Source organism: Meleagris gallopavo, chromosome Z, assembly GCF_905368555.1.
Source record: "Meleagris gallopavo chromosome Z, MGAL_WU_HG_1.1, whole genome shotgun sequence".
NCBI lineage: Eukaryota > Metazoa > Chordata > Aves > Galliformes > Phasianidae > Meleagris > Meleagris gallopavo.
Genome location: NC_139435.1, coordinates 31,864,973 through 31,881,501, shown reverse-complemented (window position 1 = coordinate 31,881,501; position 16,529 = coordinate 31,864,973). Strand labels below are relative to the sequence as shown.

At 40.4% G+C, this 16,529-nt stretch overlaps 1 protein-coding gene and 1 pseudogene across 1 annotated transcript in view; one reads left to right on the top strand and one right to left on the bottom strand.

The window, feature by feature from the left end:
- The first annotated feature begins 3,391 nt into the window (after positions 1-3,391).
- The window catches only part of FREM1 (FRAS1 related extracellular matrix 1), a 76,799-nt gene continuing 63,661 nt past the window's right edge, over positions 3,392-16,529 (top strand). Inside the window, exon 1 of the mRNA XM_085213549.1 lies at positions 3,392-3,753. The gene's annotated coding sequence lies outside the window, so the exon portion shown is untranslated. The remainder of the gene's footprint in view (positions 3,754-16,529) is intronic.
- LOC146542193 (uncharacterized) lies at positions 11,798-15,712 on the bottom strand (annotated as a pseudogene).

Sequence of the window (16,529 nt, the reverse complement as noted above, 5' to 3'; positions counted from 1 at the left end):
ACAACAGTAGGCAAAAAAATGGCACATAGACTCCCTTTCACTCTTTCATTTTTTAACCAAAAGAATGCACTCTTCGAGATCTTAGTAAATATAAATGAAATAAATAGCATCATAATTGTGTGTAATATATTCAAGTTGAGAATCTTAGGGGTTTATAAGCACGCATCTTGACTTCTTAAGAGTAATCATGCCTTCAAATGGGCTTGATATAACATGGACATCAATGAATCAATTTGTTTCTGTTGACTGAAATAAGTTTTTCTTTCGGCAGAATAATTGAGCCACAAAATGCTTTCAAAGAAGTTGGACTAAAGATTTAAAATCAGTATCCAGAATACTTATTTGTAACCATGACACTCAGTCTGGCGAGCATTTTGTCATTCTGACATGCCTCAGCTATATTCATTACCTTTTTGAAGATGAAAGTCGGGGCAGCTGCGCCTGTGGAGAGAGAGCTTCAGCTTTCTAGTATGTGAGTGAAACTGTATGCTGGTTACATACTCACTTTAGGTTACAGCTTCATGGTCTCTTTTTTTTTTTTTTTCCCAAACAATACAGCAGTGCCCTGGTTCATAAATTAAGAGGTCAACTGTTTGTCATTAGAGCTGAAAATATCTCCCTAAATGGTAGGTATCTGAGAAATTCTTAAAAATGCTGTTGAGTTTTTACGACAATGGTCCTTTGATAAGAATGTTTTCTGACACTTACCAGGGAAGAAATGTCAAGAGTATGATGCCTTTTCATTTTGGACTCATTAGCTGAGAAATCTGTGCTACATTGTTTGTATAGAAGTGTATGTTACTCAACACTCGTACTGTTGATTGTGGGGAGAATTGAAGCCTTCTCCTATGCAATTTTTGGTAATGCTGATAAGTAATAATTTTCAGTCTTTCTGTTTCCTAATAAAAATTTTCTGAAGAGGGGAGGTGAAGAGGAAGGTCTTCTCCTAGATGATAGGTTATGCAGGAACAGCACATAGTACTGAGGAGGGTCAGACTGGACAGTAGGAAAAAAAAATATTTATGATGAAGATGGTCAACACTGGAACAGGTTTCCTCAAGAGGTGTTTTATCACAGAATCATAGAATCATAGAATGGCTTGGGTTGGAAAGGAACTTAAAGATTATTCGGTTCCAAACTCTAGTCATGAAAGGGTCGCCCCTCACCAGCTTAGGCTGCTCAGAGCCCATCCAACCTGGTCTTTTTTACTTCCAGGAATGGGGCATTCACAGCTTCTCCTAGCAGCCTATGCCAGTGCCCCACCACCCATGCAAGGATACCTTACAGACAGACAGAAGGATCAGCTCTCTGTCAGCATGACTGCACTTATTTTTCTGTTGACCATCGGAGAACTAATTGTTTCTGCTTTTCCCCACAGTTCAGCATATCTTCCTGTGTGCATCTTCAGGCTTTGGATGAACATGTGTCTTTTCTTGCATTCAGAACCTCATCCTCCTTACAGAAGTGCTGACTGAGTGAAGATCGGTGTACTCTTTACAGCAGTAGACATTGTATTAATTTAGGACATTCCTTATTAATGTAATTTGAAATAAAAGAGGAGATCACTCTCTTCTTGTGTGTTCTTGTCTATCTTATGTCTCTGTTGTTTTTCTCTACAGATAACAGCCAGGAAAGAAATAAACTGATTGTTACTATATCCTGTTAAAGAAAGCTTACAAGCAACAGCTGAATGAGTATCTTTACGTCAATAGTCAGGGCTGTGAGACTGCAGCTAACAATTAGGGAGGTATAAACTGTACTTATGTTTAATTCACAGGAAACAGAGCATTCTGTTCCCCGTGTGGACAGATGTTGAAATAAGAAGTTAGTGTATGCACAGAAGGTGTATCTTCTCTTCAGTGCTCTAGTGTTTCTCAAGAAAACTTTGGTAATTTTGTTTTATTCTTTAGAGAATGTGACATTGATAAACTGCAAAAATCAGTCATAGTTAAGGATGGCAGTAAGGAATGAAAGGCCAAGCTCACTGCTGGAATAATCAAATGTTGGGGACAACAGGAATCCACTTTTCGGTAAGCACAAATACAAACACACAAATTACCGCCATCCACATGGCTCAGAGCAGATAAGTACTCATTACAAATGTTTCTGAAACCTAAAAAAATCCAAGGATTAGTATGGGTCAGAAAACTAGGACATTATACCTCTCTGATACTGTTATAGTTGAAGGACTTTCTTTTTTGCCTAGTGTTTTTTCTTAAGCAAATACAGCCTGGAGTGTAGCATATTACACATGGTATAGCTTTGAGTTTCATTCTAACTTTCAACAGTCACTGTTTACTTCATCTGCCTTTATGCTGTGCCATGGGAATATTTACTGGTTCTTTTCTTTTATACCACTGATGGTGTCTTTCTGTTTTTTTTAGTGTACTTTCCTTTCAGTGTGACGGTTGAACTCAGCCTCCTTGATCATGCAAGAGGAGGCGACATGCCATGCAGTTACATGCAGTTACACAGTGGAGTTGACGCCCGCTTACACAAAGCAGCCAACCTTTCCCGTCACCTCCCTTTGACTTGTAGCAATAGTCCTGTGGCTAAAAACCTTTGCGTTCTCAATGCTTAAAAATGCCTTTAACTTTAAAATACTGAGGTGGGAATAAAGGTGGTTTGATCTGTCCCTGGTAATTCTGAGAAAAGTTACTCTGCATTGCAGCCTCTGTGCTTTTTAAGTGTGTGCTGTTGAGCTCTCTTCTCGGGGTACACTAACGAACCAGAGTGGCAGAAAATCTCACAGAGGGTCCCAGCAGACACTCTTATCTACAAATCTGATATAAATCTGGGGACAGAGGCTGGAGGGATATCTTGAGATACTGTACCACTGCTGGGATTTGGCCTATCTTCCTCTTTCCTGTGGTTCTGAATGGGGAGAAAAAAAATTGAATAATCATATCAACAGCAACAGTCAATAAAACAAATGTGTATTAGATTGAATACTTAAAGCTTTCATATGCAATAGGACTTAGAACCACATTCAGCCAAACATTTGAGTTTCTAAAACGGATCACATTTGTAAACATGCAATATACATTACAAAAAGTCAATAATTCACTTGATTTTAATTTCATGATCTGTCCCCCCCAAAAAAAGGATCAAATCTGCCTTGCTGTTATCTTTGGGAAGAAATGAATCATATCTGTATTTTAGTAAGGATTCTCTCTCCTTTTTTTGTGGGGATAAACTGGAACTGAAATGATTTGAGCTCACAACTCTCTCTCTTGTCTTTAATTCACACAAGAGTTTGTGTGCATGTGTGTGTCTGTGTGAGTGCATGCAAGCAGACAGGCAGCCAGCAGAAGTGGGAAGAAAAAATGAGCAAGCGCTATTAACAGGAGCTCAGTTTCTAGTCCCAACAGACTTAACTAGCAGAAGGGGAAGCAAAGATCTGGAGGCTGGCTGCCAGAGAAGCACTGCTGAGTGTAAACACTCCAAAGCATCTCAGAATGCCCTCATCATAGGCAGCCCAAAAGCAGTTGTGCTCTTGGGCTCTGCAGCCAGGAGCAATCCTGCAAGCAAAGAGTGTTTACTGTCGATTATTAGGACGACGGAAACTACAGCCAAGCTGACCAGAAAGACTGGAATTTCATCTCTCTCACTCTCTGTCTTTCCCTCTGTCACGCACACGTTGGGTTTCTTTCTCTGCCAGCCTTTAAAACCAGAGATTACTGGGTCAGTGACACTCATTCCTTTCATACAGCATGATCTTGTGCTCAGCCTCCTGAAGTAACGCTGCTACCTGTAAGTATCTGCTTCAAGTTTGTCGAATGCCGTGAATACTATTGTGTTTGTGCTTGTAATAGTCTTTAATGGCTTAATGAATGCCTCAGTGAGGCACTCGCTCCGTTTTTGTACTTAGAGTGGGTGAAAGCTCAGTTCTATAAGAGGGAACAGGCGCTGGGTTTCGCTGGTGGTTTGTGGCTCCAAGTAACTTAGTTTACACTAAGGTTTGATACAGATCTCTACCCTACGCTGGCTGTCTTCCACCAGCACTAATAAAACTTTATGCTTTTATGTTTTATAAAAGCTTGGAAACAGTTAGTGAGCGTTCTTTTATTACAACTGTCTTTTTAATAAAAACACACTGAGGGAGAGAAATGTGATACACTGCACTGAAAAAAAAAAATAATGAAATCTTTCAGTATTAGTGAGCTTCTGGAAGAATTTTTTTTTTTAAATGAGTCCTTCAAAATTGTATACTTTTATTTTGCAGCACGTATCTATGAGAGCTTTCACATGTTGGTGCGCATTTAGACAGCTGACTTTATTCATTTGAATTAGATGGATATTCATTGATCATATATACATGTAAATGTTTATGTGCTTCTGACCACACAAAGGCATGCTTGTGGTCTTTTTGTTTCTTGCTCACCTTTATATACTGTAATTAAACTCTGAAATAGCTTTTAGAGATTAGTTTCTCTCACTCTGTGCTGTGCTGAGATACTTCAGCAAGTCCTGTAGGCAATCACAAATAGTTTCTTGAAACAGTTACTGAAAGGATATTTCACAAATTGCATTTTTTGCTGTTCATAGAATTGCAGAAGTTCATCATCTCAGCTCACTCAGGACTTAGGTCAAATGCATCCGTGCTGTTGTCATGTGCCCGTGTGTCTGTGGGAAGCACCGACACTGTAAACCACCTGCTGCTAGCACAGCAAAAGTGTGCACACATCTGTAGAAGTCATCCCATCTCATTTCTCTTACATGGGTGTGACTGTTGTGGGCCTGCCAACATTTTTTGTTACAGTTCTTCACTGGTATTTATTTTGCATGCAACATGAGTGAGCGCAGCTTGCTTTGAGAGAAAAACTGGTTTGCATCAAAGCTCCTCAGAGTTTGAAAATTTTCTTCAGCTTAGATCCCTGCTCTGAAAAAAGTTAGGCAAGTGTTCTGACAATGAATAGAAGGCTTCTTAGGCAATCATTTGAATTTTTAATTGGAGCTGCTCCAGGCCTTTTCCCACATCAAATTAATTTTCTGCAGTCCTTGAAGGATCTGCTGTAATAATGTCTGCGATATTAACTACAGCATAACAGAAATGAATTTATTCATGGGGAAAAGAAATACTGACCAACTGCATCAGTCTACCTAACAGTGAATTTAGATGGCAGCAGTAACATGTAGTAACAGCAGCACAGTAACAAAGCACTAACTGATTAGCACTACTTTAAAAGTGGAATCTGCTTGGTTATACCTGCTGAAAGGTTATACCTGCACTAAGGTAGGCTTCTCCCATTTTCTGAGGCTCTGTGGCCATGACTGTGTCCCCCGATTAACTTCCCTTGAGCTAATGATGGCTGCTGCAGCAAGGGTATCCATACACAAATTCATAGCTTCACAGCTTGTGACATAACATCTTCAGGATGATGTGTCTGTCTTTTGGGCAATGGGGCAAGAGACCTGAACAGGCTGTCTTTGGGAAGTTGCTGTCCCAACTGCTATCACTAGCTGCTATCACTGTGAACAGCATTTCAAAGAACTCTGATAGCTGGCTATGAAAATAAACCTTTGTTGGACTCTGATTTTCTGACTAATGTCACCTCCAGTTCTCTGAAGACACTGCATCACCAGATGAGCCCACAGGCTGTAGCTGTAGCATGCAGGCATCCAGAATGCATAAGGATACGCCTTTATTAAAGAAAACTCTTCATAAAAGAACTTTGTGATTTTGCAGCAAGCTCCTCTCATACCGCTTTGGAAACTGAAATTTATGTCTGCCATAAATCCATTCTCTTGCCCTTCGATATCTGAAAACAAGAGATTGTCTCTTTTCGGAGAGACAAAGGATTTTTATCCCAGATCATAGTAGTAATCTTGATGAAAAGCTCAAACAAACCTTTAAGTTGAACATGTCTAAGGCTCAGAGAGATTAACTCTGTTTGTGGGAAAGTGTAAACCACACCATCTACCAGCTGTTAAGATTTAAGCATTCAAAAAAAATCCTCTATGCAGCATGTGCAGAAAATTGCAGCTCTTTTTTAGTTCCATAAGAAGCAGTACACCCCTCAGCAAGCTTGTCCTTGTGCAAGTGGTCTGCAAACCCTCTTTTACAGAAATTCAGAATTTTTTCCATTAAAATCAAGGTTCATCATTCCTGTCAACCCAAAAGCCAGACAACTAGTAACAGTGTGTAAAAACATTGAAATCACAGGCTGTGCTCCCCATAGACTTTTATCCATAAAAGGATGTCAGCTGGAGTTTGAAACCCCACTGCCATGTTGTTCCTCTGCAACGTGAAGCACAAGGCCAGGCATTACCACACAGCTTCCTGAGTTCATCAGCAGGTACATACTGCTGCGGAGACCTGCAGTGTGCCAGTGGTACTGCATTTCATCACCACTTTTGGATGACTGTTTTGCAGAAGTATCAGATCATGCAGCTCATAGTGCAGTGAAACAAGGTCAGTCAGACACAGGCTCCTGTCCCTGTCTGTCCCTGAGACTTTTTCTGTTCCTGTCCAGTGGGCTTTCAGGCCAGGGATGTGTTCAGCCCCTGGTGGAGCTGTCCTGCCATGAGCAGAGCTCCTCTAGCGCCTCATGTTTGAGATCTGGCCATAGCTTGCAAAGGCCATGGAAAAGAATGAGGCTACAGAGCTAGAAGCTTTGTGTTGTCAAAAAAGCAATGAATGCAATAGCCCAGTTTTTGCCTTCAATTGACAAATTCATGATTTGAGCTGAGGCTAAGAGTTTTGTCTTTGCAGAACAGAGTACAATGGTCATTGACTAGTCCTAGGCTACTTGCTGTGTTTGTCCTGTTTCTCTTCTATCCATTGCTAGTTGCTTGCTAAAATGAAACATCTGTTGTAAGTTAAAATCTCTTGGGAAATTCCCTTTTTTCACCTTTCTATGGTTTCCATTATTAGAGGTGTTTTTCATAATCTTTTTCAAGTTCATTTCTGTGTGGACAGAGAAAACTATTCCTCCACCTACTTGTTGTTACAGATTGCTCTTCTGTGAGGTAGTTCTTGTTTCCTCTCTGCAGTGCATATGATTGTATACAAAACCAGAAGAAAGGCTAATCTAGTCATTTGGTTTTACTGTTTACACACGTTTTCTCCTAGTTTTTACCCTCTGACCCATGACTGAGAATCTCCAGTATCAATATCAATCTCTCCCTCCTCTCTTTCATATTTAAATTTAGTTATTAAGTATTGTCCAGCTGCAGCAAGAGGATAACAGAGGAACATCTGGACATGTCTGGATGTGCTTTACATCCTGCACATTTTTAATTTCATGAAGAAGGGTCTATTCATTGACTGTGCAGTGAAACACTTGTTTCCTTACTTTCCAGAAAAACGTGCAAAGGATTTGTTGGGGGGGAAAAAAAAAGAAAAAAAAAAAGAGTATTTGGCACTAAGAAGAAAACTGCCACCTAGCATTCATTAAATCAGCAAATACGTTGTTGAGTACTTAATTTGGCTGTGGCCTGTAATCTTTGTTTGTAGTGTGTGGAACAAAGATGTTAAATAACAAACATTTGAAGGAGGTCATGGATGAACTGCACATTCTGAAGTGGCAATCCCCTAGTTAAACATTTTAGGGTCCTTTAATTGCCATGGGCTAACTTTTAATTGCCATAATAACAGTAATCTCTGTTTCCTAGAAACTGTGCAAGGCCACTATTTGTTTTCTTTAATCTTTCCTTTAAAAAAAAAAACAAAAAAAAAACAACAACAACCAATAGTCAATCTTGTTCATTAAAGCAAATCAGGCCAACTCCCCACCCACAACAATTGTCCTCCTTTCAAGCTTTGTGAAAAATGAGGCTAATTTTGAATGCCATTATTCAGTGAGATCTCTCAGGCAACTGGTGGTTCTGTCACATGGAGAGAAGCTCTTGAAGTCTCATCCAAATCTCACTGATGATTTTGGATGTCATTGCTGTTCAAGTTAGCTAGTGATTACAGATTTTTTTAGTTAGATTTCAGGTGTTACAACTGAGAGCTACTGGTGTTTTTTTCTGATCTTATTTTCAGTAGTTCTGCATTAGTAGATGTCCCTCCACATCTACTTTGGGATTAGACTGTAACTACATGCCATTAACTTTAATTACATTCCTCAGAACCAGACCCAGGGATACATACTTTTATAACTTAGAATTTAATAACTTAGAAATAACTTAAGAATTGCCTGAAACTTTCATTGGTATCTACATTTCTTTAAAGTAAATTCTATTCATACAAGCCTTGCAGTGGTACATACATATTTTTGAAAGATTATCTAAAAGACCAGTTCTACTTTGACACAGTCTGTTGTTGGAAGGGCATCTAACATTCCATAACTTATGGATAATTTTAGGGACTTACAGTTTCCTTTTCCTTCCCTTCCTGTCTTCCCTTCTCTGAAAACCAGTTGTATTTGGTGAGAACACTTATGTTTGTAATTAACCACTGCATAATTTTTCACATATGCACCAATAGCCCTAAAGGAAAATAATTTTAGCATTTGTAGAAAATGTTTAACAAATGGTATCTGAAGTTCTCTGTCACTCTCCACTAAATTGCCTACAGTATGCTCTGTTCCTCCTTTACCTCCTTAGAGTCACATCCATTGGCTTTCCAGAGGTTCCCTTTCCCTCTGCCTTCTCACTCAATATTATCTGAAAAGCAGAGAAAGGGTTCCACTGACAGATGAGAAGCTTTTCAGAGCCCCCTTGCTGAGTGTCCCTTGTACCTTGGATCCTTAGGGTCATGTTTTGGGCCAAGAAGAATAACCATTGTCCAAATAAGTGGAGGCAGACTCGTTTTCCAGGTTACCAACTTAGGGGTTGGTAAGTCTACATCCAATCATGCCAAAGAGGTCTCTTTATATATCACCATATCAGTATAATTTTAAATTTGGTATCTTGGGAATCACTCTACAATTTGGAGGACACAGTGCAGTGTTTTGCAAAATATAGCAGGTAATTAGCTTTGTCCCAGGGTCTAGAAAACTGTGTCATCACAACTATACAATCACAGCATGATTTAGGTTGTAAAAGACGCCTGTGTTACCAGACAAAAACACCAAACTGAAAGGTAAATCCTTAAGACCAATGTGATATTAAGAAGCAGTCATTCTTTCAGTGCAGCGCCAGATGCAAGGGGAGCAGCTCCACCTAAACACGTGTATCTGGCATGAAAAACCTTCAGCTTACCTACATTACTTATGTTACATACGTAAATGTTTTCCCAGACAGCACATACATATTCAATACTTCACCTGAAATCACTAACATAGGGTTCTGCCTCCTTGCACATGCTTGGTCTCATTGTGGTGGTGATCCTGGGACCTCTGGTGGTCATTTCGGTGTGTCCTTTGGATGAACACTGATCTTTTTATCTTATTAGGGATGGAAAGTTCCTTTGTGGGATGCTTTGCTGACTGCAGCCCAAAAAGGCTATTTATTACTGGTTCCTATATTTGCAGTGGCTTTGTGCAATGGTCTTGATATGTGGGCAGGAAATACCTGCAAACAATCTATCTCCTGTTATCCAGAGAGGTCATGATGCTTCACAACATCTGCAGGTAACTTCTCACAGAGAGACTACAGCCTCTCTGGGCAATGTGTTCCATGGTGTGCTCGTTGTGTTTCTTTCCCAGTATCTGAGGTGAATTTCCCTTGTAGCATTTTTTTTTTGCTGCACCCTGGCGCTCTGGTATGCACCTCCAGGTTCTCTTAGATGTCTGAAAGTAGCAATAAGCTTCCCCCTAGGTCCCTACTTCAGGCTGGGCAAACTCAGCTGTCACAGACTCTCTTGCATGCAAGACCCTGGTCATCAGTAACCCCACCCAGACAGATAGCAAATACTGCAGAATACAACACTGCACTGACATGACTGCTTTGCTTCTGGCACACAGCTCATCTGGTTAAGGTATTCTTGCCTTCCAGCCAGACTCTTAGAAAATCAATGAGGAAACAATCTAAAAATGCTGCACTAATCTTCCTGAAGTGCTGTTAACAAACACCATTGTTTCATTAAGCCTCTAAATTTATCTGAAATAACATGGTGTATTTGAAATTAATGCCTCAGTCTTTTGTTCTTTCTGGATGCAGAGGTGATGTATCAAGGAACAACAGGGGAGAACCAGGCCCAGCTATGGTATGAAGGGCAGAAAGCAGGGAGGCTGAAAGGATCTCTTGTAATTTCATTTTGCCATCCCCAGATTGAGAATGTGAGATCATGCTTCTCAAGAACTTCACTCAGCTGCAGAGGGAGGCAGCCCTTTAGGATCACTTGCAGAAACATATGGGGCAAGCATATGTGTACTGTGATAGAGGAACAATGCCTTCAGGCAAAAGCAGTTAAAGCAAGCCTGTAAGACACTGACAGTATGGGACCTATTTTGTGGTAGGGAATGTCTTACACTTTCACCATGAAATTGGACAAAGTGCTTGTGGCTCCTCTGGGAGCCTTTCTGCTCTCAGTGTTTGGTGCAAGGTAAAAAAAAGGAACCACAGCCTGCACCTGAGGTTGGTATCTGCACTCAGTCTTGGGTTCTATGGTGGGTGACAGAATTTAGACTGACTTTCCCCAGGATCAAGCTGTAGATATAATACTCAGTTGATGCCTGCTTGAGAGATGCAGCCAGATTTCTCTTTTGATTAAGACATTTAAAGCCATAATGAGAACAATGTATTTCATGAATGTTGTCACTGCTGAGATGGAGACAAGGCTGTTTTAAACAACAAAACGTTTTTGTAGCAGACACTCAAATGGATGTCTGTCATTTTGTGTGAGGAATCCTCTGCTCTGCAAATATAGCCATTTTCATGGTAAATAAATGCCCCAATCTGGTGTTAAGGAACATCAAGTTACTGAAATTGTCATCAGCTGTAAATCAAAGAATCATAGAATGGCCTGGGTTGAAAAGGACCAGAATGATCATCTAGTTTCAACCCCCTGCTATGTACAGGGCCACCAACCACCAGACCAGGCTGCCCAGAGCCACATCCAGCTTGGCCTTGAATGCCTCCAAGGATGGGGCATCCACAACCTCTCTGGGCAAATCACTAGGTCTGTGCTTCAGAACTGACAACTTCTTACCATTTTGCTGAGCTTCCAGTCAGAGTCTAGAACTCATAACTGGTTTCTTATCTGAGCCTCTGAATAGCTTAAGGAACTGGGGCAGCTCTGTAGAGGCATTTACGCATGCCTTGCTTCTTCACCAGGGGAGTCAAAGGATTTTAAGTCCATTGCAGGCCCCATGTCAGGAGTTTCCTGGCATGCTAAAGCCAGGAATTAGGACGAGAGCAGAGCAAGTGAAGGAGATTGTCACTCAGAACACCTCTCCGTGTTTTGCAGATGATATTTTTAGGAAACAGTTTATTTCTGAAAAAAATACTAGCAATCCATGCACTAGGTGACAAGTACCAGTCAGATATCCAGGTAAAAAGGTGCATGTGCTGAGAACCCTACTTTCTCATTTGGAGGCTGAAGCCTAATCTATTTTTCCCCTCTTCTTTCCAAGCTGTCCTTTATGGTAATGCAGACTATGTTTTAAAACTGTGACATATAGGAAGAAGAGTGCTGTCTCAGTGTGCTCATTTTGATAATGTGTTAAACACGCCATCCTGACAGAAAGAAAAAGAAGCTGCCATATATTTAGGGCAGATTTATGTATTTGGATTTTAGTAAAAGCTGTCTGTGAAAGTAAGCTCTTTCAAGTAAATGGAGCTTTTGATTTTATTTTTTCTTTCTAGTATATATTAAAAAACTTAATGAAATAATGAATTCCATTCTCCTTTGTGAGAAACATGCTCAAGATCAAAGACTTCCAATCAGGCAAAGATCTCTGTGAAGGGCATTTTATTCATTATTGCAATAATGGGCCACACACCCCTACTGACAAGGGAGAAATTGCACAACTAGTCAGTGAAATCCACTCCGTTATGCACCCTGGGTCCGACGCAGGTCAAGCCTCTCCTGGCACTCATTGGTTGAGCGTCTCAGGCTCACAGTCTTCCGATGCTCTTGCTACGTTACACTCCCATAGCTACATTACACTTCCAAGCTACGTTACACTTCCATACAATGTCTGTTACCAATCCATTGTCTTTGGGTATGTTCTGTACTTTTTACGGCGATAGGAGGACAGTATTTTCAACTGTGTGCACACTAGTTCTGTCCTGTTCCATACTCTCCCCTACCCTATATAATTATCTTACCTAGTGCATATGCCAATTATACCTAGGTTGGAACGCCCCAGTCTCAACTTTACTCTGTTCAGCAACTTTCTTTGTAAAAGGCAACTTATCCTATGCTACATACAGAAATACTGGCAATTTCCACTGCAAAAACACAATCTACCTCTCACAATTCCCCATCTTTTTCTTTTTACCCTTTTGTGTTTTTGCACTATGAAACACTTCTAATATAAGAAAACTACCTTGCTAACTGACCTGATGATTGATAATAATAATTTATCAAAACGAATCATCTTACTATTCTCTGTATTTTAGTATATATATTGATTATTACGAATAACAATTTCTTCACTCTTGTATGATTCATCCCAGTATGAACATGTAGTAAATCTTAAATCAGAGCATAATCAGCATTACAAGTTCTAAGCTACAAATGCTTTGCAATAGCAAAGAAAGAAATTCTAGCAGATGGTTTACAGAGCAGGGATCGTCTCCACCAGGGAATCCTGCGATGCCTCATTGGTCCATGGAGAGGCAGCAGGTTGTTATGTGACGCCTCATTGATTTACATGGCTGCATTTTGGCAGATAGGGTACCCGTCCTTCCTTGGAACTCTTCTGGCCTTACAATCCCAACTATCAGGGGCATCATGTCCTCCCCATTATGGTAATGGTAGCTGTTGGGGTACCCACATTTTGTTAATCAGGAGGAACAGCACATCTATCCTCTTATTGCTGTGCTCATAGTAGTCAACCATTAACTCCAAGAACTTGTTGGGCAGGTCATGCCTTGGACGGGTGCTGTTGAACACGCTTTGAGCCAAACATTCTTCATCTTCTCCTGTCTCAGACGGCTGCCTCTGAACAAGCTCTGAGTCAAGCATTGTTCCCACTTCTATCACCACCCACCGGTGCAAAGCTTGTTATCATGTCCCACAGTGGTTTCAGGAAAAAAAGCATTAAGGGGAGTGAGGGGAGAAGGGAAAGATACATGTTAAAATCACACAAAAGCAAAGGAACAAAATGAGTGCTACCAATGCGCATAACAGGACTCACCTTAACCTTGGATCACCTGGAGGCTAGGAAAAGTAATCTAACACCTACGCCAACTTTCAGACTCCTTGGGTAATTTGAGCCAGGCTAGTTGCCTCAGCATGTGCCAGACTTTCATATACAATATAATTACAAGCAATAAACACATTAGCATTAGGATTAAGAAGATCACAACAGAGTGAGGCACAGAATTAAAAACTCCGCTTGCTGTTGGTGACCAACCAATGAGTGTTTCCCGCCAGTGATGTTCTCCATCCTTCTTCACCCTTTCCAGGATATGGTGTATCTCTTCTGTATCACGGTTAACAGTAATCAAAATTTTTGTTGTTTTTTTTTTTTGTCCATTATCTTGGATGCATTCTAGCAGGTGGTACAGATTGTCATGTTGCAATAATTTCTTTACCAAAGCAAGATTCATTCCAACTGGGGCAGGTGGTAAATCATGGACTAATGTGTGATTGGACCACAACAACTGATATGACATAACTGGAACTGAATAATTAAAATCACATCCCATAATGTTGGTAAAGTTACAAACACAGACATTTGAATGATTGCTTGTATCTATAATAATATTACCTATGAGTATAAAATTATAAGAGGTTCTCATACACACACATCCTTTTGATGAGCACTATTTCAGGGGTATCATTGGGATACCTCTAAAAATGGAAAATATTTTGCTCAGTGTCAAGACAAATGTCTTGAGTCTTGATGGTACTACTCTCACAAATAAATCCTTGTTATTCCCATACAGCACATGAACTAACATCAACATTTGCCATTTGTTTCCGTTTTGTTGGGTCCATACTCTGTGTTCTAACAGGTAAAATATAACCCCATTGTGATTCAGATGCACTGCAATGACTGGGTATATGGTATATACCGAAGCACTGTGCACTGTTAGGACAAAAGCTGTGGCAAAGCTATTAACAGGATCATAAGTAAAATTAACTAGATGACATTAAGATTGAAATTCTCTTTCAAATTTGTTTACATTGACCCAAATCACTGTTGGCGTTCAGTCGAGTTAGAGAGCTCTCACAGTTTCTTGTAGCATCAGAATAGTTCTCAGAATAGTTCTGCTTTATTGTGTTCAACATGCATCTTATATACCATTCACTTACAAGCAAGAAATTTTTCCTGTCCCTCTAATCAGTTAATTGGCCTAGCTTCTCCCAAACAACAGTGATAAAGGATGAAAGGTTTCTCAAGTGTGATAAGATTAACAGTGCATACAAACAGAACCTCCTGTTTACCCTTAGATGCAAACAGATACCATTTGCTCTCTGTCTTACACTCCAGACTCCCAAGGTTTCACAGTGATAGGGTCTATCAAGGAGTCTGATAAACTCTTTGGTGACTTTGGTGATCTTCCCCCACAGCACTGACCCAAATCATCTTTCAAATTTCACTGGGTTGTTTCCTTTACCATCTACAACTAAGAGCTAGGAATATATTATTTTGAGTTATGGCAAGTGCGTCTACAATTAATTGGTGGTCTTTTATATTAATTCTTTCCCACTGAGATAATACATTAGAAAAAACTGCTGATTGGTTCTCAGTGCTGACAGGGAAGACTGCAGGGGCATTTCAATATACATAGATCACTTGTTCATCTAACATTCTACTTTTATTCTTTGTCCTGCATCTCCCCAGAGTACTATCCAGTACTATCCTGCCCTCATTCATTTTCTGAACATATTTCATCACTTTGCTTAACCATGGTTGAAAGTGTTAAGCCTCTGTTAAGATTAGAATTCAGTCCCATACACCCAGTATGCCCAATATGTGCACAGGACTGTGGCCAGCCAGTGAACATGATAGGATCAGCATAAGCAATTACAAATATTAATCTGGAGAAGATGCCTGTCCAAAACAATGACATTAATGATACCACAGGCATCCCAGAGAAAGGAGCAGGGTGAGAAGGGAACATGTGAGGAACAGCAACAGGATCAGCATTTGTGAGTATCTGGAAAACAAAAGAGAGAACTTCCCAGTTCCAGAGGAACCAATGTTAGAAAAAGCATAACTGGAAAAGAAAACAACAACAACAACAACCATTCCTGGTCGCAAGTGAACCAAAGTTGGAAAGTGGGTGAAATCCAGATGGTTAATTTTGTACATTTTTCCTTGATCGTCTTGAGCCTTCCAGATGTATTTGTTAAGGGGCTCTTTGACGGTTAAAGGGACAGGACCAATGTTCAGCAAATCAATCAACATCAGTTGTCCTGGGGAGTAATCATCCCAATAAGCAGCTCTTTGAGTAAGGGACCAAAGGGCACAGTGGTTGCCAGTGGTGAAAAAAAATTCCAGGTCCCCAGTAACCCTCTGATTTCTTTTCAATCAACAGGATCTGTTCTCCCCCTATTAGTGGCACTTTCCACACATACTCTGTCTCTGATTTCCTAGGGTGCAACCAAAATCTTTCTTTAATTTGGCCACCTTGGTAGCAGAATAGATGACTTCCTCAATAGTAACATCAGAGTACCAATCTTCATTCTCTTCATACGCATGCCCACTTTCTATCAGAAGGCAGAGAAGTGTCACCAGGTTTTCTGATTTGTCTATTTGGGCTCTCACATTTTCCAGATTTTCTCCTGGATAAAAGTCACTACCTGGGAAACAAGCATTACTCTCCCTCTCATTTACCAACTGTTCTCTAAGAGCTTGCTAAAGGAGGACTTTTGAATGTTCTCCTTTATCTGGCTGTCCCCTAAGATCTTCTACTTGGTCCTACAGGTATGTAGCCAACTCCTGCAAGGATTGAACAATATGGGTTTCTGCCGTGTGCTGTTTGTTGCGGATTTCTACGGCAGCAGTGAGAGCAGTTCTTAGAATTGCACAAATGATTGATTTTCCTTTTTCCTCCCCCATACGAGTTTGCTTGTGGAGAGAATTTATATGATCCACAATTCCCTCTAAGTTGGGCCAATTATTCTGTGCCCACTCCAACTCCATGGGGGAGGGTTTGGCACCACGCTTTTCTAAGAGACCGAGGAATGGATTCTTCCTCATTCCCCCCCTCTCCCCCTTTTTTTTTTAAATGACCATGCCTCAAAATATGTAACAATCTCTTTGGGGGGAAACATATATTATCAATAACTCAACACTTTGCTCCTAATATCCCTGAAGGGTACACACAGATTCTAAAAACCTCAAAAGTGTAGTGATCTCCTTGGGGGGAAACACGTAAAATTAACAAATCAACAACTCACTCCTTCTACCCCTGAAGGCTACAAATGTACTTTCTTCTACCAATAAGGCAGTTGCTACTACCACCTGGACACATTTGGGCTAACCTTGAGATACAGGGTTGAGTATACAGCTTAG